General features: G+C 40.1%; 1 protein-coding gene and 1 pseudogene across 2 annotated transcripts in view; one reads left to right on the top strand and one right to left on the bottom strand.

Moving 5' to 3' along the window:
- LOC115378596 (A-kinase anchor protein 13-like) overlaps window positions 1-5,448 on the bottom strand; it is a 121,042-nt pseudogene extending 115,594 nt beyond the window's left edge.
- Window positions 1-24,959, top strand: part of sv2ba (synaptic vesicle glycoprotein 2Ba) — a 163,382-nt gene that overhangs the window by 119,288 nt on the left and 19,135 nt on the right. The window contains exon 1 of one of the 2 annotated variants that reach the window (XM_030078897.1): window positions 17,694-17,870. The exons of the other annotated variant lie outside the window; for it this stretch is intronic. The gene's annotated coding sequence lies outside the window, so the exon portion shown is untranslated. Of the gene's footprint in view, window positions 1-17,693; window positions 17,871-24,959 lie in introns of those variants that run through there. 2 annotated transcript variants of the gene reach the window in all.

Here is a 24,959-nt window from a genome sequence, read left to right on the forward strand (position 1 = left end):
TTTTCACCCATCAGTCAAAATGATCAGCCAAAGCGAGGGTGAATGAGGCCAGGATAGATTAATACATCTCTGATCCAGTGCTGAGAGGTAAAGCAAGTAGGGTTCGACCAATCTGGGCGAAGGTCAATAACAATTTTTTTGTAATAAAACTACAGATGGACAAAAATTTTAACTGCTATTCAGCATCCTCTACATAGTCATTGTTTCAACTCTATTACTGTCAGGGTGAAAAGCTAACAAATGGCATATTGACCATCATGCAACACTACAACTGAAACCCAGACTAATAAAATTGTTTTGTTATCTGCAGCTGTTTTAAGACGAGGTGACACACCTCACCCATTCAATGACAATGGTACTTGGGGATACATTTGGATACATTAATTTACAAACACAAAATAATAAACATTTAGATTAAACAAAAAAGTGTGCAAAACACAGTTTTATAATTTAGAATGTTTTATAGAGATTTAATGTCGCTGAAGTCAGGTAGAAAGTGCCATAATATTGGAGGTGGATATCAGGTATTGATTTACGGTCAATACTGAACATGAATACTTTCTGCTCAAAGTAACAATGCAGAGTTATATCAGATCCTGAGTTTTGGTACATGATAAACATAAAGAATGGATACTAACAGTGGCAATACAGCCACCTGCACTACATCAACACTACTCCCTGTTGGGTTGAGAACCTGTGGTTTATCAGAACCACCTCTTTGGTGCTGTTCATACACAGTAATATTAAATAACATTTACCTTTACGGCATCAGCTGGCAATCTCCACCACTACTGTCATTATGTAAGAAGTCTTTACACACAATATTAGCATATATCTCAAATCAACATTTTGTAGACAGGATGTATGCTTATTTATATTAGCATCTTGTGTTTAAATGCCCCACAGGCGCAAACACTGAAATCCAATTTCTCTTTCCATCACCAAAATGCAAATCGTCACATGCCACCTCCTTTTATAATTTTGACATCCTACAAATTGACGGCAAAATCCTGTTTCCATACTGACAATACATTTTTGACACATAACTCTAACTCTAACTGCCACCTCTGTTTTGCATGTGCTACCCAGTTGGATCTTCATGACCATATCTATCTCCTGCAATATATGTAAATTGGAGACGCAGCGCATTTACAATTTAATGATCATGCGGTGAAATGAGTCTCTGACTACTCCTGAAGGTGCTTTGGATGAAAGGATCTTGTTCATTGCATCCTGAGTGCCTTTACACCATGGTTTTATGTGTTTTTGCACTCTCCATTTAAAATCCAATCCCCCAGGATGCATGTTAATTCTAGGTATAAAAGCAGTCTGGATCTTGCTCAAGGACACTCTGACAGAACACAAAAGTGCAGATGGACATACATAAATGTTGCATGGCTTGAAACCTGTCCCCTTTTGGTTACAGGATGGTCTTTCTTATCGCCATGCACATGGCATATATAACTTATGACACTGCTGGAATAAGCTGCTTTAATAAAATTATTTTAAGATGAACGTTGTTGCACCCACCGCAGATACAATAACAGTGAAGAGCAAAGCCTGCTTGTTGAATGCCTGCAGCACAGGAACTTTGCCCCAGGCATAAAGTTTGGACAAGTAGTAGAGGCGCATGGTGTTTTGGAACAGAGAGTGCTGCTGCTGTTTGGCATGCTGAGGGGATTGTAAGGCCTCCAGTCTTACCAAAAAAACTAAGTCAAGGCTGCATTATGAATATTACTGGGGAAATCACAAGTCGCCCTCCCAGGCATAACAAACCATACTGAGACGCTGCAATATCATGAAATGGTACCTGTAAGACTTGCCCTAATGCTTCTATTCTATAGTAAATACAGTGTAATTACAAGGCTGACACTGCACATATCCCCCATCACCATTAAATTAAGGGGTTTGTGATGATGATAAATTGGCTTGGTTAAGCTTGGAGCCGGCAGGATCCTCATGGTACTGTAATTTACAGTACTCTAAATGTGAGGCCAACTCCTCTTTCATTTGTCTCTCGTACTGTAGCTAAACACATATTTCTGACTGTGACTGCCTCGCAACTGAGCCTAAACTTAGCTGGGAGTAATACACTGAGCAGGCTAATACGTTTTTATTCGGTGGGAGCATAGCCTGGTTCTGTCCCAACAGCTTTATTCTCATGAATAAAAAATACAGTTGTGTATGTTTGTTTACTGGTTGTTTAAATTGTTGAGGATCTACAGTGGGAACTTTAACCTTGTTTTTTTCTCTGCTGCACTCTTCTTATGTTGCTCTAGATAAAAGCATCAGCTCAATGACTAGAAAGTACAATGCAGCTACAAGTATAATTTGAAAATATGTAATATTTGTTCTGGAAAAACTTGTAAAAGGTTGCTTTTGGGGGCATCAGTATTTTTCCAAAAACAGATATAAAGATTCAGAAGCCCTTCACGTGTACTGTCTGTATCTGTGTAGGAATATTAACTAACCTCTAAAAAAAAAAACTCCATTCCAACATGTCATCAAATCTGGTATTGAGCCTTTTAGAAAGCCCTGTTTTTTTTTTTGTTTGTTTTTTGTTTTGTTTTTTTAGCCAAATGGGGGGAAAATCTGCCAGTGGGATGAAATACTCCCACTTGTTTCCAATGCAGTTCACTTGTTTTCTGAGAACAAGAACAAATATATTGAAACAAAGCAGAACAAGGCAGATCAGTCCACTAGCAGCAAGGAAAGGACACTTGATGCAAGAAAAAAGTTGATTAGGTCTGCTCCCTCTCTGTCCTGAAGGAGAGGCTTTCTTAGTACACAACAGAGGCAAGCTTACGCCTCAGGGTTGCTAGTTCAAATCCTTACACTGACTGAGAAAATCTGGACAGGGAAAGTGAATAAGTTAAAACACTCCCTTACATCTAAAACTACTGTCAAAGTGCTTATTAGCAAGGCTTGGAAACCCAAAGATCTCTTATGGAGCTGCTCGGTAGCCACCAGTAGAAAGACTGGGGTTGCACTGGGTAGCCCCTTGTGTGAATGCATAGAAATGTGTGAATGTGAAGCGGGGATGAACAGAATATGAACCACAATTCATCACTTGAAAGGTTAAAAATCAGGAGTGTGTCCTGCTTTCTACAGAGCCACTGCCTCTGCAGGCCATACTACCCTCAGGCCTCACGTACGTGCCATTTTGACTTGGCTTACATTCTCTGGCACTGAACCAGGTCCATAAAGATAGTAGCCTCCTAGATGGATGCAATTATGATTTTTCAGAACAGCCCTTCAAGGCACCAAAACAGTGATACAGCAGAGCTAAATGTTTTACTTGAGCCTGCTGGATGGATGCCTGGACTGGATCTACACTGATTATAAGAAGTCTCCCTGATGGGGGCGCAGGCCTTCATGGCAATATAAAGGCCTGTCACAAAATGTTTTGAGTCATAACCAGCCGTTGCGAGGGACGTGCCACCCTCGCCCTTCCTCCCTGCCAAAAAACAAAGAAAATGCTAAATTTCTGTGAGATGGTAAGGGGATCAAATTACGCTGTAAGAGGGAAAGCATATTTTGTCAGGCCTGTCAAGGACAAGGCGGTGTTGAGTAGGCAGTTTTCTTGGAAAGACATTTCAGTAGGTTCTTATGGACAAAAGGACATGATTGAGGAGAAAACAAAAACAAAACAAAGCTCTACATTGTGAGACTTTGGCTTGGTGGCCCAACTAGCTGATTTTTTTTTTTTTTTTTTTACACACCAGCTTCCCTTGTGCGACTGGCTGCCACTGGTTTAACATTTCACCATTTAGCTTGTGTCGCCTTGTGGAAAAGCTTCCTCTGCCCTCTTCCAGCTCATTGCCTTTGTTTACATCTCCACATTAACGTCCCGAGCTAAACTCTTCATCCCGTCTCCTGGTTTGATTTAGTGGTCACACATAACATTTCTTTCATCCCATGAGAACTCAAGCTTCCACTAGTTTCTAGCTGTATGGATTTAAATCAAATGACTCTACTGAGCAGCTCCACTGGAGCGGATGTACATGAACTCTGGCAGAGGGTGATAACGTCCAAGTCACCCTTGACGTCAAGGAGGTGAAGTCCATGATGGGACCTCAGAAAGAAAGGGCAGAGTAAATCCTGGGCATGCTGCACCATGGGAACCCAGCAGGCAGCCATCTTTATCCACCTGGTCTTTTGAACATGTCGGAGTGTGGGTGAGGTCAAACTAGTGCAAATGAGATTTTTTAGAGTGCCGTGTTCGTTCCCATGTGCACAGACCTTTTCCATCTGCACGGAAGTAAAGTGTAAAATGAACTGGCCTGGAATACAACATCAACTGTCTCTCTGTATCATTTTCCCAGCACATGTGACACCATCTTTGTATCTGCCTGATGAAAAATAACTGCAATATAATTCCTATATTAATGCAGTTACTTAAACCGTGTCTGTGGCACTAGAGGTCTATTTCTGGTGAGTTACAGTGATTTGACTGTTCTTATTTTAGTTTTATCTCCTACAGTATCAATTTAACATTCCTGCAGTGTGTCTGTGCCAGTTAACACTGAGTGGGTAAACGACCACATCATGCTTAAAGTTATTTTCATCCACTTCCATATTCCTATAGGACTCTGATATGTGTATTTGGTCATCAATAGTACATTTATGGCGAACTTAATGTGTTTTTTCGGGTTTTTTTTGTTTGTTTGTTTGTTTGTTTTTTTAACTCCTGTAACATATATAATTTCTAAATTATATTTGGCTGAAGCTAATACATAACTTCTATTTTCTACTTTAATGTTTTGTATGGTTTCCTTCAAGAGCTTACAAAAATAAAACAATTGTGATTTGTTTCAACTCGTGTTTAGAGAAACGAGAAGTTTCGACACATTGGCACTGCAGTCTGAATGAGGATGTCATGGCCTACAAGCAACAAGTTTCGAGACAAACATGTCACCGCAGTCGATAAACAAAGTGTTGAATATAAAATCCAGCTGACAGACACAAAGTAGCAACAGAGCCCATTTCTTGCAGTCTAAAATGAGTGTAACATCGTAACGGCATGGCAAATGCCTCCCCTTACCTCGGACAGATGAAGCTCAGTGTGGACCGGCAGCTTTTGGACACATAATCCTCCGAGTGGACTGACTTGCTCTGTTCGCAGCTGAGCCAAAATTTGGTTGAAACTGTTTTTAAAGTAAAATGAATAAGCGACAGAGTGTTTTTCCTTAGTTAAAAACAGGAGGAATCCACTTTCCTACAGTTGTTAGTGTTTCCCAGGACAACTCTGAGGGCGGAGCTTGCACGAGGGCTATTATAGCCGCTTCCCCATTTGCACTGGGGTTTCTTTAAATTCTGTTGTCTGACTGGAGATCAGTTTCACCTCATCTTCACTTAGGTTTCAAACAAGAGTTCTTCGGTTTTACAGATGTGTCTGTTATTCCACAAATGCTACATATTTTGTTTTGTTTTGTTTTGTATCTACTTTTAGTTGAAGTTTTACTGTTGTAACTGTGGTGGAAGGGGATAGTGTCGCTCTTTATAGATGGCATTAAGCCCGCAGCAGAATTTGTATAAGTTCCTGTCTGCATTTTCAAAATAAAATCGTTTTTAACTTAGCACAAAGCTGACAAACTGAAATTCACCAGTAAATACAACTAAAAACAGCTTAATTCCCAACTTTAAATGTATTAAAATAAACAGTGCCAACCATTGCAATATATATGCATGTCTCTACAGCAGGTACCGGGAACTGTATTTTCAACTATTTGGGGAAACCCAAATTAGATTTTGTTGTTGCTTTTTGTTTGTTTTGTGCACTAATTGTGGTGTTCTTATATTTTTATTTTACCTGTCTAATCCGGGACCGAATTGGGACCTACTAGAGGAGCAAACAAACAGCGGCCTGCACCCTCAGGGGTGTTAGGAACAGCTGAGCTCCATTACACACATAGGCCAGTCAGGCCCGGGACCACGTGAGTGGGACTTTTCTAAATGCGTTAACGCTGTGTGCATGCTTTTATTTTGGAGGCAAATCGAAAAAAACGGGAGTTATATGACTGACAAGTACTGTAAACTTGATGGAGGTCTCATGTTTCCAGCGAAGGAACACAGTTGTTGAATTTCCGTAGAAGTTTAACACCAGTGTGTGTCAGTTGAGTTGGTTAGACCTCATTTCTAGATGGTTATCTCCTATCCACCACCATCAAGCTGGCTTTGTTAGTTCATGAAGCCATTAGCCTATAGCTGTAGTCACACTCAAATCACTTTTTCATGTTTACTTTGAGTTTTAGTAGCCTACAGCTTTCAGTTTTAGTGAACTACAACAACCTTGAGGGGCATTCATGTGAGAAGGTGTTCATATCATGTTGGTCCAACCACAGGCCATTTTCCACCATCTGTTCCCTTTCACTGTAACTGATGCTGCTAGACTTGTAGGGAAAACGTAGTGAGGAGCATGTTTTAGATGGATACTTCACAAAGAGCAGGACCCTAAGCCTGTAATATTCTTTGGGGATATTGTAGAGATACTACAGCTTATAAAATATTGTGAAATATAAGGTTACTGAATTATTTGAGTGCCATATCGACATTCTCTAAGTCTCTACAGAATTATGTAGGAATACTACAGTGTTATTATAAGAGATACAAGTAAATACCCAAGGTATGATAAGGCCAATACAAACTCACTATTCAGTACCATACTGTGATGACCCAGTGGCTGCTCTCCCTATGTTGGCCTTTTACCTGGTTGAGGTTGTGATTTATATCCCAGGGTGCTTATGGGCAGAGTGAAGAGCCTGGGTTGCTAGGCGATGTGGGACACCTGTTATTTAAGATGGCTACCAGAATATGCTCTTTCTCGCCCTCACACCATGCCTCACCCTGGAGACACCTCAGACCTGCCTTTCTCCTTTATTTTTGGTTAATTCCTCTCTACAACCACAACATACACTCACCCAAACACCACTGATCTTATTGATTTTCTATGTTAGTCAGACCTTTGTTGGATTGTGTTGTTGGCAGAGTAAAAAACTTTTAAGGTAAAGTTGGTGCGGGATTCCTCTTTTGTTACAAGGCTGAGCAGCTTGTAACCATAGACACATGACATTGCCATGGAAATGTAATAAACATTGTTTATCCTGGTTGCAGCGTCCCATATTGTGATACAAAATTTTACCAGCAGGCCAAAGGTGGAAGTATGAAAAAAAAAAATGTAACCTACCAGCACTGAGGCGTGATATTGGAGGGGAAAAGCATTACAGGCCGTGGCCTAATGTTTGTGCTGGTCTATTACGAGGTTTGTTGTCTCACCATGAAAGTATTTATCACCCTCTATGCACAGCAGCAAAAATGTGTTGCGGTTTGAACTGCCCTCTGCTGGTAGAGTAGGCCCACTGCAATGATCCCAGTCAGTAACAACCATTTTGAAAACAGACCCTGGGATGTAATGCATGGTAAAAACCAATTAAACTTCATTGTTGTTATCACTTTTTCAGGCTGACAGAAATTGTTTTGACATGAATTCAAATTGTACATCATAGTGAGCAGTGTTAAACTGATGTAAGTTATGAGTAGATAAAGTTGTTTCATAACAAAAAAATAATAATATTTTTCTGAAAATATAATAGATTTTTTGCTTCTGCTGGGGGTTATTTGCCATGTAATGATCAGAGATTTTCCTTTTTATTTACCACTGTATCACCCATACAATTGGAAATGGAGACCCAAGTGAGTGTTTGTCTCCCTAGTGCCAAAACAATCCTCAAACCACAAATGGATTTTGCTCTACAAAAGATCCAGAAAGCTCATGTCGGGTTAAAAAGAAATAGATATAGTAAGCTGGAATGATTCCCTACATCAAATAAGCATATCAACTGGTATGAGGCATTTAAAAGCATGCGTCAGTCAGCAGTGATTTGGCTTTAACTCTGCTTAATCACTTGCCAGCCCTCCATAGCAATGGATTGTGCAGAAGCCAGACTCCTTGTGGGTGGTATATACACTCTTAAGAAGTGTATATCATTTTGAATAGCCCTTCTTTTCACCATAATTATGCATGAATTAAAAGCAGAGTGTTGCTGCAGATGAGCATTCAATCTAAAGATAATATTAGTGGACCAAATAAAGGGTTAAAAAAAAAAAAAGCTACTTACACAACAGATGCTTGTTATACTGAAAAGTAATGCAAACATATGATGTCATAGGTTGAACATCACACATCCCTCTCCAGAGTGCAGATGAATCTCACTTTTTTTTTTTTTTTTTTCACTGTGCCGTTTGAGTGACATGAGCAGAGCAGGGCTTTTATTATGCAGCCATGAAGAAACAGTCAGTGGTTTTCAGCTGTGCTAGTATGTGAGTCCACACTTCCAGTCATGAAATCTCTGTTAATAATGTGAGAATTGCCCCTGGGTAGGCAGGGGAAGCGGCGTATGAAGTAGGGAGCAAAACATGGCTGGTAACTCCCTAAACGTACTTAGCAGCCCATTGCATGTACACAGCAGAATCTATTAGGATTCCTATCAATGGCTGATTAATTATAAAACAAATTATCTAACCAGACACAGACTGAATTTTCCAGTTGGTGGTCATTTCCCAGCCTGGTATGAACAATCAGGATCTAAGTTGGTTTCTCTTCTTTCTCTGTAATGTATACAGTCCCCCTACTGTGGTGGATACTGTGTCATCAACATTATTAATAAATTAATGAGAGAAGCTACTGCAACTTGTATATCATACTATATATACTACTAAATATGTATATACGCTTATGTAGTATTCAGCAGTATTGGAGTTAACCGGCAAAACATAAAGCACTGATAGAGAATAAATGTTCAGCCTCACACTGAGAGAAGTGATAGCTGCTCTTGAATGATTGCTAGCATAAAATTAAAATAACTGATGGCACTTTCCAAATCATATTATGTAACCAAAGCCCTTGGGTGATTGAATGAGAATATTTTTGCAGGCTGAATTATCAATAGTTTAGAGGTACTCACTCAATGATAAATTTGAAGGAATCTTTTTGTTTGTTTTTCCCTCAAATGCATATATATTATCAGAAACGGGGAAACAGGTTTAAGACTTGGACTCAGGACGCACTTAACTGGCACACAGTGACTTGAGACTTGGCCTCAAAAGACTTGAGGCTCGACTAAGAATCTTATTTTATTTATTTATTTATTCTATGAGCAGTAAGGAAATGTCTGATAAGCTGAAAGTCATTCCCCCCCTCATTATCATGGGCAACCTTATGCATCAGGTGCACGTGGCCACAGATGACTGGAGGCTGCGGCAACAACACCATGGCGAACACACCTGCACCTGCTGTGCCATTTGTCATAACCTTTGGCTATAATAACTTCCCACAAGGCCCAAACAAAAGAATTACGAAATGAAAAGTCTGCAGTTTCAAAATAAAGGATGCTGGCTCGACCATATCAGACTTTATCAGGTACCTGAAAACGGTCAGTCACTTGGTCAGTAATGTGAAAGTTAACGTTGGATGGTTAGCAAATATCCTTAATAATGATAATAAATTGCATGCTTTGATTTCCTATGCAGTGTTCTGAGCAGGCCAGATGGCATGCAGCAGATAAGACTACACTCATTACAACCATAAGAAACGTGAGCCTTGACTTGAACATGCAAAAATGACGCGTGAGCATCTCTGGTTTTGATCTGGAACTAAACTCTTCATGTGTAACTAACCCAAACAGTCCTGTAGCAGCTGAGGCGCTGAAGATTTTTAGGTGTGACCAGCAGCTCTATAATTTCCCCACTCTTTGGCGGCCACAGTTTTCACCATAGGAGGCTGAAATTTGACATGGAGCTGAAGCATGTGTGTGTTTGTGTTCATGCCAATTGACAAAATGGGGTGTGGCAGTGGGAGTGGCCTATAACAACAAGGCACAAAACTTCTAAATGGATTCATGTAGCATGGCCAAACACACACGCAAAAATCAGTCCGTTCATTGGTCCACAAAGCTTTGTCCATCCTATAGCAATCGCAACTTCTACCTATTAGGCTGAAATTGGCCATGGAGGTCAAGTGTTTGTGAGGTTGTGTATGTGTGCGAAAGCATGCATGTGTGTACATGGTCACAGCTATTGCAAATTCACGCTTGTTTCACAATAGAGATTGCTCTGTCTATGATTCAGCCGTGCAATCTCAAAAACAACAAGACATCTAGCATGTCATCAAATACATTCACACTGTGTTAAAAATACACCAAGTGAGGTTTCCATATGCACCACTGTATGAGAAATTGAACCACAGTCAGGCTGTTTCAGAGGCCCAGGAGGCATCCAAATCTCCTTCACATCTCTATAGCATATGAGCTGTTTCTGTCTCCACCACCTGTAACCTGTCGTGATTCATGTAAATGGGAGGTGGCACTGAAAAGAATCTCCATTCACTGCCAAACTGAGCTGCACTTAGACACATTATTGCAGTGTGGAGGAGTGGTGAGACGTGGAGGGAATGTTAAAGTAGGGCGGTCTGCAGACTGCCAGAACATGGGCGAGACGGAGAGACAAGCATGACACAAAGAAGTACATTGCCGCCTTTGTGCTGCGATAAAAGGAGGTTTTGTAAGTTGAAGGACTTGGTGGGAAGAGGATGGAGGATAGAGCACTGAAATCCCCTGGTCTGGGTAAACACTGGGACAGGGGGACAAAAATACACTAGTTGCTAGAGCAGGGAGGGGGAGCAACAGAGGGAGAAACAGGCAATTTGACTGAGGCACTAGTGAGCAGCACACACTCCCTCACACATCAGGTGGAAAGCCTCTTACACTCCCCAGGACTGCACATTTCGTCTCACACTTTTTTTTTTTTTTTTTTTTTTTTTACAGTTAAAGCTGCACTGGGCAACTTTGCATGTTGGTGGCCTCAAAACTATGAGAAACTGTGTGAACTTCAGGACCCAGAAATCCACACAGCACACTCATGTTTACCGACCGACTGCTCTGTGATGCTTTGTCATGCTGAAGGATACCAAACGCATTAGAGAGAGCAAAAGGTCCAATGCTGGCAGCTCTCTCTGCTCACAGCACTCGCTCACTACTCCTTGCATTTCATTTTTCAGTTTTGATTCATCACTTCCTGAGAAGTGATGTCAGAGCAGCGTCCAAAAATGTCCACCAGAATTTTATCTGAACAAACAGGGCAAATCTACTGGGTCTCAATTAGTAGGGATGGACTGCCCTTCTGCAGCCACACTTTGTGATTTAGGCTGATAAGACAAGTGTGGATTTTTAAGTCAAAATATTTGGTAGCACAGCTTTAAATATTTTATGCAATCCCCTCTCTGCGAGGTCATCTGCAAGGTTCCTTCCATCTTTTTTCCCAAAGAGGTTTTCATGTGAGCTCTTCCTTGTTCTGTTTTTTTTTTTTTTTTTTTTTCATTTACTAAGTGGAAATGTGGGTGTACAAAGCCCTTTGACATTGTAACTGTGATTAGAGGCTATTTAAATAAATCCGATCTAAATGAGGAAATTTAGTTGACTAATACAGACAGTTCATTTGCTGACGTACATAAAGCCAGTGATGTGGTGCGAGATAAATAGGATGGTGACAGTAAACTAGAGGCTATCATTGAAAACGATCTATTCAGATTTTTGGCAAAAACACTAATTAATGATTTTTTTTTTTTGCCTGTATGCAATTTGCATCAGTTTGATGTAAGCTATGCCAAAAAGATTTATTTAAGAGTGACAAGCAAGAAGTGCATCAGTGCTTAATTCACAATATTGAAAGAAGTGAAAGGATATCTTGTCGCCAGGCCTTGAATGTGTTTGTGTGTTTTTTACTCGTTTGGAGCATCCATTTACAGAATAATGATAACACTTTATTCTAGGGTACACTTATTGCCATTAATTAGTTGTTTATTAACGTGAGTATCAGTAATTTATTAGTAATTTATTAGTCCTGTAGTAGTCACTAGCAATTAATTCAGGCTCAACTACTTATTTTCTACCCATTAGTTATTAACTAAGGGCTTTTTTAGGAAAAAAAAAAAAAAAAAACTCTTAACTAACAGTTTGTAGTGTGGAGAATAAGGCATCCAAAATGAGGAACTAATAGGTAGCTAATAATGACTAATACAGAACTAATGAGTTAGTAAGCCTCACACCAATAAACAATCAATGGCTAATAAGTGTTCCCCTAAAATAAAATGTTACCATATATAACTGATAATTTTCATTTTAACAATCTCTGACAAATGACTTGTGTTTTACTTCTGGTTTCATTTTCTTCCTTTCAGCCTAACTTGAGTTAACTACCTAACTCAAGTCGACTGAGTGAACTTATCTGAGAAATTCATGGGGCTAAAATGTCCCTGTGTTATGTAAATAGTTGGCTCTCATTTTACAGGGATTGAATGGACCCTCATTGCTGAGGTTAATGACGCAGTTCACAGGCCACTGGCTGTTTGCCGTAAGCCTTCTAATTGTTATTTTGGTCAAGCTGACACAGGTATAATGTAAAATGTTCTAATGCCAAACAAATATGAAAAAGGATCTGTGAAACCTTCCTCTGGGCTCAAGCTGCCAATTTTTTTTCTTTCTTGGCAACAACACCTGAAAATGCCGGCTACCATCTGTTTTGCTTTACCCTTTGGATACACCCATTCTTCAGACATTCCATATAAATTCATTATATCGGCTTAAATTCGCCCTGGTTTTGCTATGTTTACAGTTGTCCCTTATTTTCTTTTTTTCAGTCTGTAGCTTGCGACCAGCATACAGTAGCACGCACTCATCTTCCCCAGGTAACAGTATGCCATTCACTATCATTCAGCTGTGAAGTAGTTACACTGTACAACTGTGATCATTAACCATAAACTGCATGAGATGTCTACATTAGGATGCCAGTGTGTGTGTGTGAAGAGTGTTGTACTAGTGTGTGGGGGTGTTATGCTGCAAATGTACAGGGGATGGAATTAAAAAGGTAATGCAGTGGTGTTCTTGTCAATTAAACAGGGTGTCCAGGACTGTGACACCTTTTTCCTTGTGTGTTATGTGGATGAAGATGTGAATTTCTGTAAGTGGTGCTTTATTTCTTTGTTCCTCATGTTATCAACCCAGTTCTTCTTCTGTTTATTTTAAATGAACCCCTGTTGGTGCAGAGGGAATCATAAAATGCAGCACTTCCTGTATCCCAGATTGTTTTCTTTTTGTTTGTAGTTGTTGTTGTTGATGTTGTATTGTGTATCAGTCAGTGATGAATAATGAGCAAAAACTTGAGCAAGAACTAGTGAAAACTAATGAAAAAATTATAACGATCCTACTATCCCTGTCTGTATCAAAGCAGCAGCGGTCAGTAAAAAGCCAGAAGGCAAAGGCTCAGATGTTTCTTATAAACCAATGAAGCTGTCCCGAGAAAAATCCACTCCAGTCTTCTCTGCATGTTTATGCATAATTCCAGTAGGCCTACTATTTGTGCCCACTAGATGGCGATATCTGTGGTGTTGCAGGTCAGTAAGTCCATCTGATCCCATCAATGGGGATTTACTGTCCTCATGGTCTAAACACAACACAATAAAAATTACACCCTGTGCGTATGTGTGTGTGTGTGTGTGTGTGTGTCAGTGAAAACTATTGCATATACAGACCAAGGGATGAAGAACATAGGAAATCCACCAAAACTCACTTTACATTTATAAAATACATTAAGAAAAGGAATAAAGATGGCACATTAATGTTTTTGTTTGTTTGTTTGTTTGTTTGTTTGTTTTGTGTAGTTTTGTATAGATGTTTGTCCTTATTGGCTTTTTGCCCTGTGATGAATGTGTCTGTAGGTCACGGTGTACCCGGTCTTTAACACTACATCACTGTCTACATACGTGTGCATGTACTGAGGATGTACGCCAGAGGACAGGTTAGGTGATTTAAGCCGAGATGGCATGTCCAATCAGCTGAGAGGGATTTAATGAAGCCCCCCCCCCCACCACACACACACACACACACACACACACAAACACACACACCTCCACATCCCACCTCCATTCACTAAACCCCAGCAGATTAGCTCCCTCAGATCTCTCTTGTTAAATTAGGAGGAAACACAGGCATGAAGGCACAATGAATCCGTATAAATGAAGGAGGAGGAGGGTTGATGAATGATGAGGGAGAACTTCAGTCTCAGCAGTCTCATCAGTATCAGTATAGCGTGGCTGTTACCGACAGAAAATCTCACGTTTCCTCTCTCTGAATATGTGCATGAAATGTAAAACAGTCTTGTAATGTTAAATATAAAAGTCTTACCTGGAGCCAAAACACTGCATAACTATTTTAGGGGGGAAAAATCATTACTTTGAACCTCATCATTCAATATCTTTAAAATTTAAAGGGCCCCCTCTGTGAAAGTGTTCTCGCTCAGCCAGCCAGTGACTTCAAGAATATAGGTTTTGCTTTTTAATTTTTATTCTTTATCCAGACTGCATTAAACCATTGTCAGGCATCATTTAGAAATCATACTCATACTGATGGCTTCAACATTGAGAAACCTACCAGTGTGTTACATATTTTCACTGGGCTTACTATCCTTCCTTAGCACAGTTACTTACTATTATTACAACATGCTGACATTTAGTTTCATTTTGCATCTATTCAGCAGAAAAAAAGGTGTCATTTTTTTCAAAGGGTAGCAACCTGAAGTTGGACTGACACAGTTTATATGTGATTGTGCTAAACTAACATCAGATAATTAGAGGTAAACCAAGATGTGTTGCTTAAAACTAGTGGCCAGTAGTGATTTTAACAAACCATCAGCCATGAGAGAGGGAAGACTTGACTTTGTTTAGGCGCACTCAGCAGAACAAAAATAGCGCAAGACTTTGTAGCAGTAATATTACCAGCAGGGCCTCATCTCCTGTGTCTCCTCTACCTTCATTTAGTTTTATTTTAATTTGCATACACTTAATATAGCACTTTAAAAAAGAAAAGAAAAAAAGAAATACAAGCGGCGTAGGAAAGATGCAGAAAACCCAGGGGCCTTACTAAACATCTGAAGGTAAATGAAAGGAGAAAATTAAAAACAGAGAAACAGCTGAAAATGACAAAGACGAAATGGCATTCAACAAGTTGAAAACAGGAAGTGACTGCACATTCTCCTATGTCTGGCTATGCATGAGTTACCTTTAAATTTAGGCGTTCATGTGTAAACTCTCTTAATCATGCATTTGCTGGTTGATGTGTCATAGCGGAATGGTGGAATCACTATTTCCCAGAATCCACCACCAGAAGCTATTAATTTCCTGACTGTTTGCATGAGATAGTTGTGGGATGCAGCTTTCTCGCCATTGGAGGGATTCCTCAAGCCACACCCTTGCTCACCTGAGTTAGGCCAATGGGCACAATGAACTGTAATCCAACATGGTTGCTAGAGGACGAAGCCCTGGAGATGAAGGGCAGAGACGGGAGAGGGAATTAAACCAAAATGTGCATATTCCCACTCAGGATAGCTGACATCGACATGACCCCAGGTACATGGTGTCATTGTGTGCCAGGAAATTCACACTGTGATTTTATTCTGTCTTACTGATATTGACATTGAATGGGACCTAGCTGTTGGGTCTAGATGCTGGATTATTTGGCTGGAAAGGTCTGAAAATGTCACAATGACATAATGATTAACTGTGGCGTGATTGGTGGAGGGGTTGGCTAGACGGATGTGTTTGAGAGTTGTGGGCGGGACTTGGGGCACAGGGTTAAATGGAGACTGGTGAACACAGAGAGTACGTGGTCTAAATTTAGCCAATGGCTCCTCTGGGGTGGAGCTAATCCTCTTTGCACTCGAATTATCTGGCCTTCGGATTAGGGAGCTTTGCCTCTATGCAAGACATCTACTCTCTATAATGATGTCCCACACCGGCCCTACCATGTCCCCTGGTTTGGGGGGGGCTGTTGTATTGAGTGGGAGAATTCATTGCAGAGAAATAGCCAGATGTATTAGTAGAGCTGCTATAAAAATGTGTCTGAAAGTGGGCACTATTTGGGTTTATGGCAATGACGAGAGGTCACATTGCATGCTAGCCTGCAGCACATTCTACATTTGCCTCTTTGCATTTAGCTGGCTTCTTACTCAGAGTGAGCAGATTGGTCCTGTAGCTCGTTAGATAATGACACAAGGTCAGGGTTGGTGATTCCCACCTATGCTTCAAATAAATTAGGCCCTAATGTATGTGTTGTACTTGTATTTGTAATGTATTAGTTCTTCAAATGATTACATGGGGATACTGCAAGGTTCTTAGGATAACAGCGTCCAACACAGTAGATATGTTGGGTAGAGGACCCACTGTCTTGCTGTGGGACATTTTGGAGAATGGAACTTGTGGCCCTCACATTTCAGGACAGTGTCTCCAATCACTAGGCTACTCAGTTCAGTAGAAACACTTTAGATTAGACCTTTCCGCTTTGGTAAAGTAACACAGTTATACTGGGCTGATGTTTAAATATACTATCTATTTTAAACCTCATCCTTTTTGTGCATTATATTTTCAGCTTGTTTGATATCAATCTGCCAGATGTTTGTAACCCAGCAACTGCTGCATCTCCTGTTAACTCCTCTCTCTTCCTGGAGTCAGTTTCACAAGAGCAGCTCCTCCTTCTTCTCTCACAGTCCTTATATTTTTGTGTATGTAAACCACAGGAATGACATGTGGTGCTGGAGAGCTGTGATTATCCACCTCTGGCCCCTGTTGCCACACAAACACATCCATAATCACCTCCACACTCGAAGAAATAAACCACTGGCTTTCCCTTTCTGTCTCACAGGAAGAAAGACATTTTACATTTTAGTTGTTTGGCTGACATTTTTATCCAGAGTGGCTCGCAAGAAGATTGGTGTCTTGCTCAAGAACACTTTAGCACATATAGCTGTTGCAGTGATTGAACCTGAGTCCTGGGACAGTCTAATCTACCGCATCCAGCCAGCATAAGAGAGTAGAGCCAGCACTCTACAAATTGCATATGCACACTTTTATTGAAGAAGACAACGTTTCGATCCTAAGTGGGGAAAAAAGTAGTGTGCAGGCTCTACTCTCTTATGCTATTTCTTACCCAGCCCGGTACCCCTGATGTGCATGTAACCACAGTAGTCATCCCACCAAGAGACATCCACTCACCCATCACATGCCCCTCCTGGGATAAACAAATCAGTCAATTAAGAATTTGCAGTTATCACTTTCACTTGACATCTAGTGGATTATTGGCTTGGGACCCAGTACAAACAACACTTTAAGCCAAGAGCAGTGGTCTGAAAACCAACTGTCAATCAGAGCCTTTTATGTGTAGGCTTTCACTCAAACCAAGACCTGCAGTGACTGCTGATTTCACTGATCAGCACAACTTCAGCCACAGAGAGAAGGGAATCAAATAATTACGCCCATCCTTACACCATCCTTAGACCCAGGTTCAAGTTCCTGTGTGAGCAAGCATTTGTCCTGCTGAAGTGCTCTTGAGCACGTCATTTATCCACACCATCCTCAGGATGGTGAGCCCGACCTCCCTGTAAGCGGCAAATTTGGAAATCAACAGAGTATCACAAAAACATCTTGTGTCTCCTCTACTAATTTGCTGTCAGTGAAGCCTGTTGCCTTTCAAGCCTGGTGGACTGTACCATTATGTCCTGTAGGGGGGGCAGTGCCAGGGAGTTTCCTGTGGGGATGAGCCTGGATGCATGGGGTGGGGTGGGGAGGGGGGATCGTGAGGTTAGATCCTAATCCCTCAGCCTCGGCTGCACCACGGCCTCAGGATAAACTGACATGTAGGCTTTGGACAACTGAAAACGCTACTTGGATTTTTAGCTTTTTTATTATTATTATTATTATTATTTCTTGCCAAGTTTGGATTTCTTTTTTGTCCATGAGTTTTTTTCATGTTAAGGGAATGCCAAGTCCAGTAAGTCAACTTTTATTTGAGATTTATGCTGTGCTGTGTTCTTTTGCCGGGCAAATTAAATCATCAATGCAATGTTTTCTTGATGCAGTTTCAGAAACTGCAAGGGAGGCAGTGGGTAATGACTGAGAATCAAATTCTTTAAAGAAGAAAACACCATTACTCTTTGGAGATAAACCATAATCATATTTTTCATGCTTTATCAGTAGTGATATCATCAAAAAGTAGTCAGTATAAATAGCTATATTTCAATCACCTATCATTTTTTTGGGGGTGGGATCATTAACATAACTGAACTTTTTCCCTTGCACATCTAAATCTAGAGCACCTGTCTCTTTCTCATTTAGTCAACCAAGGGCATAAGTTACTTACTGTCCTTGAAAAAGCACCAGCATTGGTTTAAATGTATTATTACCAATCATTCTGAGAGAGCAGATGTCACATTTTTCAAATTCTTCAACTTTTGACTGAAGCTGATGTAGAGGGATATGCAGGAAGGATAACACACTCTCATCTTGAGGCTGGATATCTCTGCCCTTGCCAGTATCAGAACTGCCTGTTGGTGGTTCTGCTCAACTCTCCAAACATTCTGTCATACTATTTATGAGTACTGTGGTATTTGACTGATTAATATCCACAGAAATCACTAGGGATTTCTCTGTGACCTCACCAGGTCAGGTGACTTGTTCCACCAACATACATGCACATGTATGCAATCTAGTGGACGCTTTTATCCGAATGCCCTCACAGTGCAAGGACAAAAGTAGCGTGGATGGTTGCAGTGGTAATCAAACCCAAGACCCTAGCAGTGCTGTTCAGTGGAGCGCACTAGTAGTGTTGAGTGAGGGTCATGACCGTTGGCCCTTGAAATCTTTTAAACACCATTACATCATTTCAAACTCACAGACATCACTAAGAATATAAACATTTCTTCTTCATCCCTGAAACACTGTTTGCAGACACAGTGCTATTTCCTTCTGTAAACATGAAGAAGAAATGCAATCTTCAGATTGAGATCAAACACCAATATGAGTTTTAGTTGTTCTGAGGGATTCTTTCTAAAATCAGCTCTCAAGGTCGGGCTCTAGGTTTAGCTTATTTGTACACATGAAAACAGCAGTAAGAACACAGACTGAGGGAAAAAAAGAAATACAAACAGTGCAGGTGAGATGAAGGATCCCCACAGGGCTTACAAAAATGTCTCATCCCAAAAACAAAAGAGAGAAAAAAGATAAAGATGACAATATATATATATATATATATAAAAATCAGCAAAATGCATAAAAAAAAACAACTGTGGGAACTCAAATGAATCAGGGTAACCCTGACAATACACATAATGAGGAGAATGTTCTGGGGAAAATGAGTGTGAAGGTGAGTGTGTCTATGCTCAGAAATGGAAAATGTGAGCTGTGTGTTAGTTGTGCAGCTGATTAAAGGGATACATAATGGTTTGACATACTTCTCATGTATATTTACAAGCGAATGATCACAGATCATAGCTGGGTATGGATGAGTAAAATGAAAAGTAAAGATTTCCCCTCTCTCAGTGAAAACCTTTCAGGTTCCCTTGAGCAAGGCACTTAACTACTTCGGTGATGCTGCTGAGACGAACATAGTAGTAGAATGTAGCGGTGCTGGGTAGCTCTCAGTGTGAATGACTGTATGAATGTAAAACAGGTGTACCTGAAACAGTCCCCTGTGTGCCTCTATTAGTGTTTGCATTGTGCTGTGTGCAGCTATTCTGCACAGCCATTTATCACAGCATTAATATGTAACTTCACACTCATTTTACTGTATGGCTTCAATTCTGCCACAGAAACAAGCTGGAGATGAAGTGAAGATGACAGGCCATGGCTGCCTAACATTTAGTCAAAATAATTGATACAATCTGAACAGTAAAAGGTCACTTTTGAAATTGGAATTGTTTTTTTGGTAAATTGCACTGTGACCTCTCAGCTTCCTGTTCTCACATCGATTTTCATGATTCGCTAGAGCTCTTTGACTTTTAAATACTGAGCTGCACACTGGGGAAGCCAGACCATGACCTATTCAAACTCTGCAGAGATGTAAATACTGATGTGACATCTGAATTACTGGGGTGAGGGGGGGAGGGTTTGGGTTGACACATTTGTAAACACAAACGTGGATCAAGAGTGCAAAGAAAGAAAGAAAGAAAGAAAGAAAGAAAGAAAGAAAGAAAGAAAGAAAGAAAGAAAGAGCGACAGAGAGAGAGAGAGAGAGAGAGAGAGAGAGAGAGAGAGAAAGAAAGAGAGAAAGAAAGAGAGAGAAAGAGAGACAGAGAGCAGGTGGCCTAATGTTATGTAAGTGCCAGCTGGACAAGTGAGGATGATGTAGCAGAATGATGAAGGACAATGTTGCCTCTCTCATGGAGATGAAGTATCCATACTCTCTCTCTCTCTCTCTCTCTCTCTCTCTCTCTCCTCTGAACTGGTCATGTTTTATTCACATAGCAGGAAACAACGTGAATCACTGCATGCAATGTTCTGATAATCACTATCACATTATAGCCCTGCAGTTCCTCCAACAACTCCTATTACAGAAATTGATTAAGACCTAAACTTCTACACAGTGGCGGTGATTTTCTCTTGTCCTCTTTGGGAATTCGCCATTACATGCCTGTTGTGTGTTTATTCAAGAGCAGCGAATGAGTTTCAACAGTTCATTCCACACTCCATAATCCACTGCTGCTGACAGCCACCTCTGTGAGTTTCATGGTGAAACAATAATCTGAGGCACCAAGGGCAGAATGAAATATCTGCAGTCTTAATCTGGATTAAAATACAGTGTTCGTCATCATGACTCCGAACCAGACTGGACCATTCCAGACTAAATGAAAAATGAAATAGATAATTTCAGCCCCCAAAAAGACCAAACCAGACCAATTGCAGATAATTCAAATCACATTAGACTAGACCAGAGCAAACTAGACCGGATCAATCAAATTCAGTTCAGAACACAGCAGACCAGAGAAAACTCAACTCACATCTCCATTCCTGCTTTTGCTGGCAATTATCTTGTATTTCAGGGTAGAGTTTTAGCAGCCCACTGTGTAAACACTTTTCCAATCTGATGAAAAATAAAACGATAGATGAAGCGGTGAACTGATACAGTTTTTGTGGAAATATTTTAGGGAAAACAAGTTCAGTGGAAAAGTATTGAATACTGGCACAAAAATGCTTCAGATAACAAACAACATCAGTAAAACTTACGTTCCAGAATGAATAATGACAATTTATTAATGTGACAATGCACTGCACCTTTAGGGCGGCAGGTTACTTCATTAATCTCCCACACTATGATTTAATGTCATGGCAGTGAGAGAAAAGGCATTTTCAAATAGTTGATATTACTTGTTATAATGAGGAGATAGCTCTGTAGTGTGTCAGGCTGCGAGATGGGACACGATGGTCAGACTGTCTTCTAGGTGACAGTAATCTCTGCGTGGGAGGATTACAATGTTCAGAGTGGCACCAGTCTAGAGGTTAGAGGGGCTGGCTTGTAATTGTAAGGTTGCTGGTTTGAATCTGCCTACCAGCCAAGAAGATCCAGACAGAGCAAACAAATGGGAAATGCTCTCCCTTTCCATCTAGAGAACTGCCATTAAGATGCTCTTGGGCAAGGCATTGAGGACTGTGGCTTTACTGGGCAACAGAAACATGAAAAAGCAGCTTTCTGGGTTCACTGCTGCACAAGATTGGCAGCGCAAAGGTCGAGTCACAGTTTGAGGGAATCAACAGTTCAACTGTGTGACTGAATTTTTAGTTCTGCTAACGTGCATTGTTTTCTACTGCTGTACTGCTGGGATGTTTGACATAAACAGGCAGTGGCAAACCTCTACAACAATTCATCATTTAATATCCAGCAGGGGATCCAAATTATTGCTTAAGTTTTATTCAAGCTCAAGCTCAGCACTTCAAGCTCAATCATTTGCATTTCATTTGAGCTGTCAACCATTTTGACAGAATGTATGTCAGCTTGTTCAAACAAGTATGTTTAGGAATAAAACTATGATTATGAAAACTATGATCTGGGCTTATCCACAAACACGATATTTGTTTAAATCACACTTCATAGCACTCCTCCATCATCTTTGATCATGATGGTCTATTGTCAGAGTGCAATGATCTCTGACTCTTGCACTCTATATGACTGGTTAACGTTGGTGACCAAGGCAATGAAACTACTGTTGACTTCATTACACAGTAAGTCACTCTACACTGTAAAATCCAATTAGTTATCATTACTTAAAAAAAAGCATGCAAACCGATTGCACTTAAAAAAAAAAAAGTTAAAAGAGAACTAGGTATTTTAAGTTGTACTAACTAGCACTTCCTTTGTAACGTACACTTACAAATGAACACAATCAAGTTGAGTGTACTTGATAACTTACTTTAGATACACTCTTGACTTAGTAAAGACTACTCAGAATTACTATTTCAATCTACTAAATCATTGCATGTGAAATTTACTGTGTTCAGTCCATATAACACACTTATCTAAGTTGGACTAATTTAGCATTTCTAAGTTCTATATTTACTTGAACAGCAATCTGACTTACTTTGCTAAAACCATGCAAACTCGACTTCAGCAATGGTCAGTGGTTCAAATATCTATACAGGAATGTAAAATAGGTTCCAATCTCCTAAAATAATCTGAATTACAATTAAACATCAAAAATGAAGGTAATAACACAGTTGAAAGTTCAAATATATCATTTTTTTTTATTATTTTTCTTCCATATATATAAACTTTTTTAAAAGATAGCCTTTAATTACATCCACAAACACAGCTTTAATACTGTACAATCAATAATACAGTAAACACAGCTTTAAAACTGTAATAACACTTTATAGACCACCCTTGGTAAAGAACCAGCATGCTGACAAGTGCACTTCAGTATTCCTGAATAATGTCACTCAAAAATCTAAATAAAAGTATATATATAAAAAAAAAAACTCTCCTTCTCTTCTCCCCATCTCCTTCTCTCTCGATCTCCTTCTCTCATCTACCCCTCTCCTTCTCTCTCTCCTCTCCCCCTCCTCTCCCTCTCCTTCTCTCATCTACCCCGCTCTGTCTCCTCTCCCCCTTTTCTTCTCCTTAATAAAAAATATTTTTCAAAAAACATGCCGTCAAGTGCAAAGTGGCTTAATTCAATGAGTGCAAAAACCTGAGAGGGTAATGACTGACAATGGATCTCACGTGTGAATGAATGTACGTACATCTACAGCCTCTAACTCGCTGATGAACCCATGCGCTGACAATCTGAGTGGTATCTTACAGTGAATAATAAAAAACAACTGAATCCACTTGTACATTTGCATTCTAACTCAACAAGAGATTTTTAACACTTTGCAATTTTGGCAGGAGTTTGTTCTCTCCAAGGCCAAGCATCACTCTTTGAATGAAGCCGAAAGTGTTTTCATGGTTTTTGGGTAGTCTAAATGTAAAGCATATGACAATCCAAACAAAAGGCAAAGTGCCTCAGGTAGGTTCTGGAGAACATCCATTACAACACCTCCCTCAACATGGCAGTAGACATTGGGTGAAGGTGGAGCTGATTTGAAATGAGTTGCTCATCTTCATGGACAACAGTCAGCACCCCGACAGATACTTGTGCCCAGGTCTCATCAGTGTTGTAGAAGTCACTGGGATCATCACCAAATAGAACAGGGAGGCCTCGGAGTACAATGGTTCGCATTGCCGTCGCATCTGGATTCAAGAAGTGGATGATGAACAAATTAAGCTCTAGATAATTCAGCATTCGAAAGCTACAGTACAAAACAATTGTTGTTGCAAAAAAAAATAAAAAGCAGCAAAACAGCAATCACTATTTGAAGTCACCATACCATAAGAAATAAAGACAGACGAAGCCTTTCATAGACTGCATCAACTTGTTGCACCAACTCTGTCAGGGTCTGCCCCACACTTCCTTTCTTTGCCTTGAAGATCTCGAAAGCGTGGTGTGTGGCAGTCAAGGGCCTCAAAAAAGTCCACCTGTAGGTTCTTAGTGACTACCCTATTGAACTCTGCATACACCTGCAACACACAGCAAAAAGCATGGTGAGTAAATAGGGTTGGGCCAGTGTGGAAAAATACATTCACAACCGTTAGTAGTTTAATTTTATTACAACAGTAATTGGCAGACTGTCATTTAGTATTCAGTCACGAGGCAGAATGACATAATTACAGAAGATGAGAAGAGTATTAGAGCCACTGAAAAAAAAATAATACAGGGGTGTAAAAAAATATGTTCCAGGAAACAGTCAGAATTCTAAGGAAAAAAGTCAGAATTTCTCAGATGTCTATCTTTTTTATTTTTATTTACTGATTTTAAGTAAGAATAGTCTCTCAATTTAATCTAATTAAGGCGCAACACTTTGTCAAAAATGTTTCTACTGCTGATGGTTATAACTCCTTAAAAGGAATAGTTCATCCAAAAATCAAAATATAGTTATCATCTACTCACCACCTTGCAGGTAAGATGTCAGGGGAAGTTTTCTTTAGCCCTCTAGCACTGCTGGAGCTCCACGGGGAAACAGCTTCCTGTATTTTTTTTTTTTTTTTTTTTTTACAAACAATGGATGTCTGCGGTAAACACGGGCAAAATTGAATAAAAGTACCTCCAAAAAAAGCTTCAAAATCCTCAAAGCTTCTCATCTGCCACAATCCATATGTCAGGAACCCGCAACATGCAAAATTACATGCAAAATATGGTATTTTATATATGATTACAGGCTAAATACGTCTCTATGCCGTTAGCTTTGAGCACCATTTGAATGTTCTCTCTGGTCACATGACAGCTTGTGCACGTGTGAATGCGCCTCAAAGCGAACGGCATACAGACGGATTTAGCCTGTAAACATAGATAAAATGCCATCTTTTGCACATAAACACATGTGCACATGTCGCCGGTTCCGGACATATGGATTATGGCTTCCAAGAAGTTTGGAGGATTTTTTAAACTGAAATGTCCCCAAGAATATAAGCTACTGGCATCTCACCTCCAATGCACTGGGTCCACGCTGACAAAGCAGCTCTTCAGTAGCTCTGAGCACTTGTTCTGAAAAA

Source organism: Myripristis murdjan, chromosome 3, assembly GCF_902150065.1.
Source record: "Myripristis murdjan chromosome 3, fMyrMur1.1, whole genome shotgun sequence".
Classification (NCBI taxonomy): domain Eukaryota; kingdom Metazoa; phylum Chordata; class Actinopteri; order Holocentriformes; family Holocentridae; genus Myripristis; species Myripristis murdjan.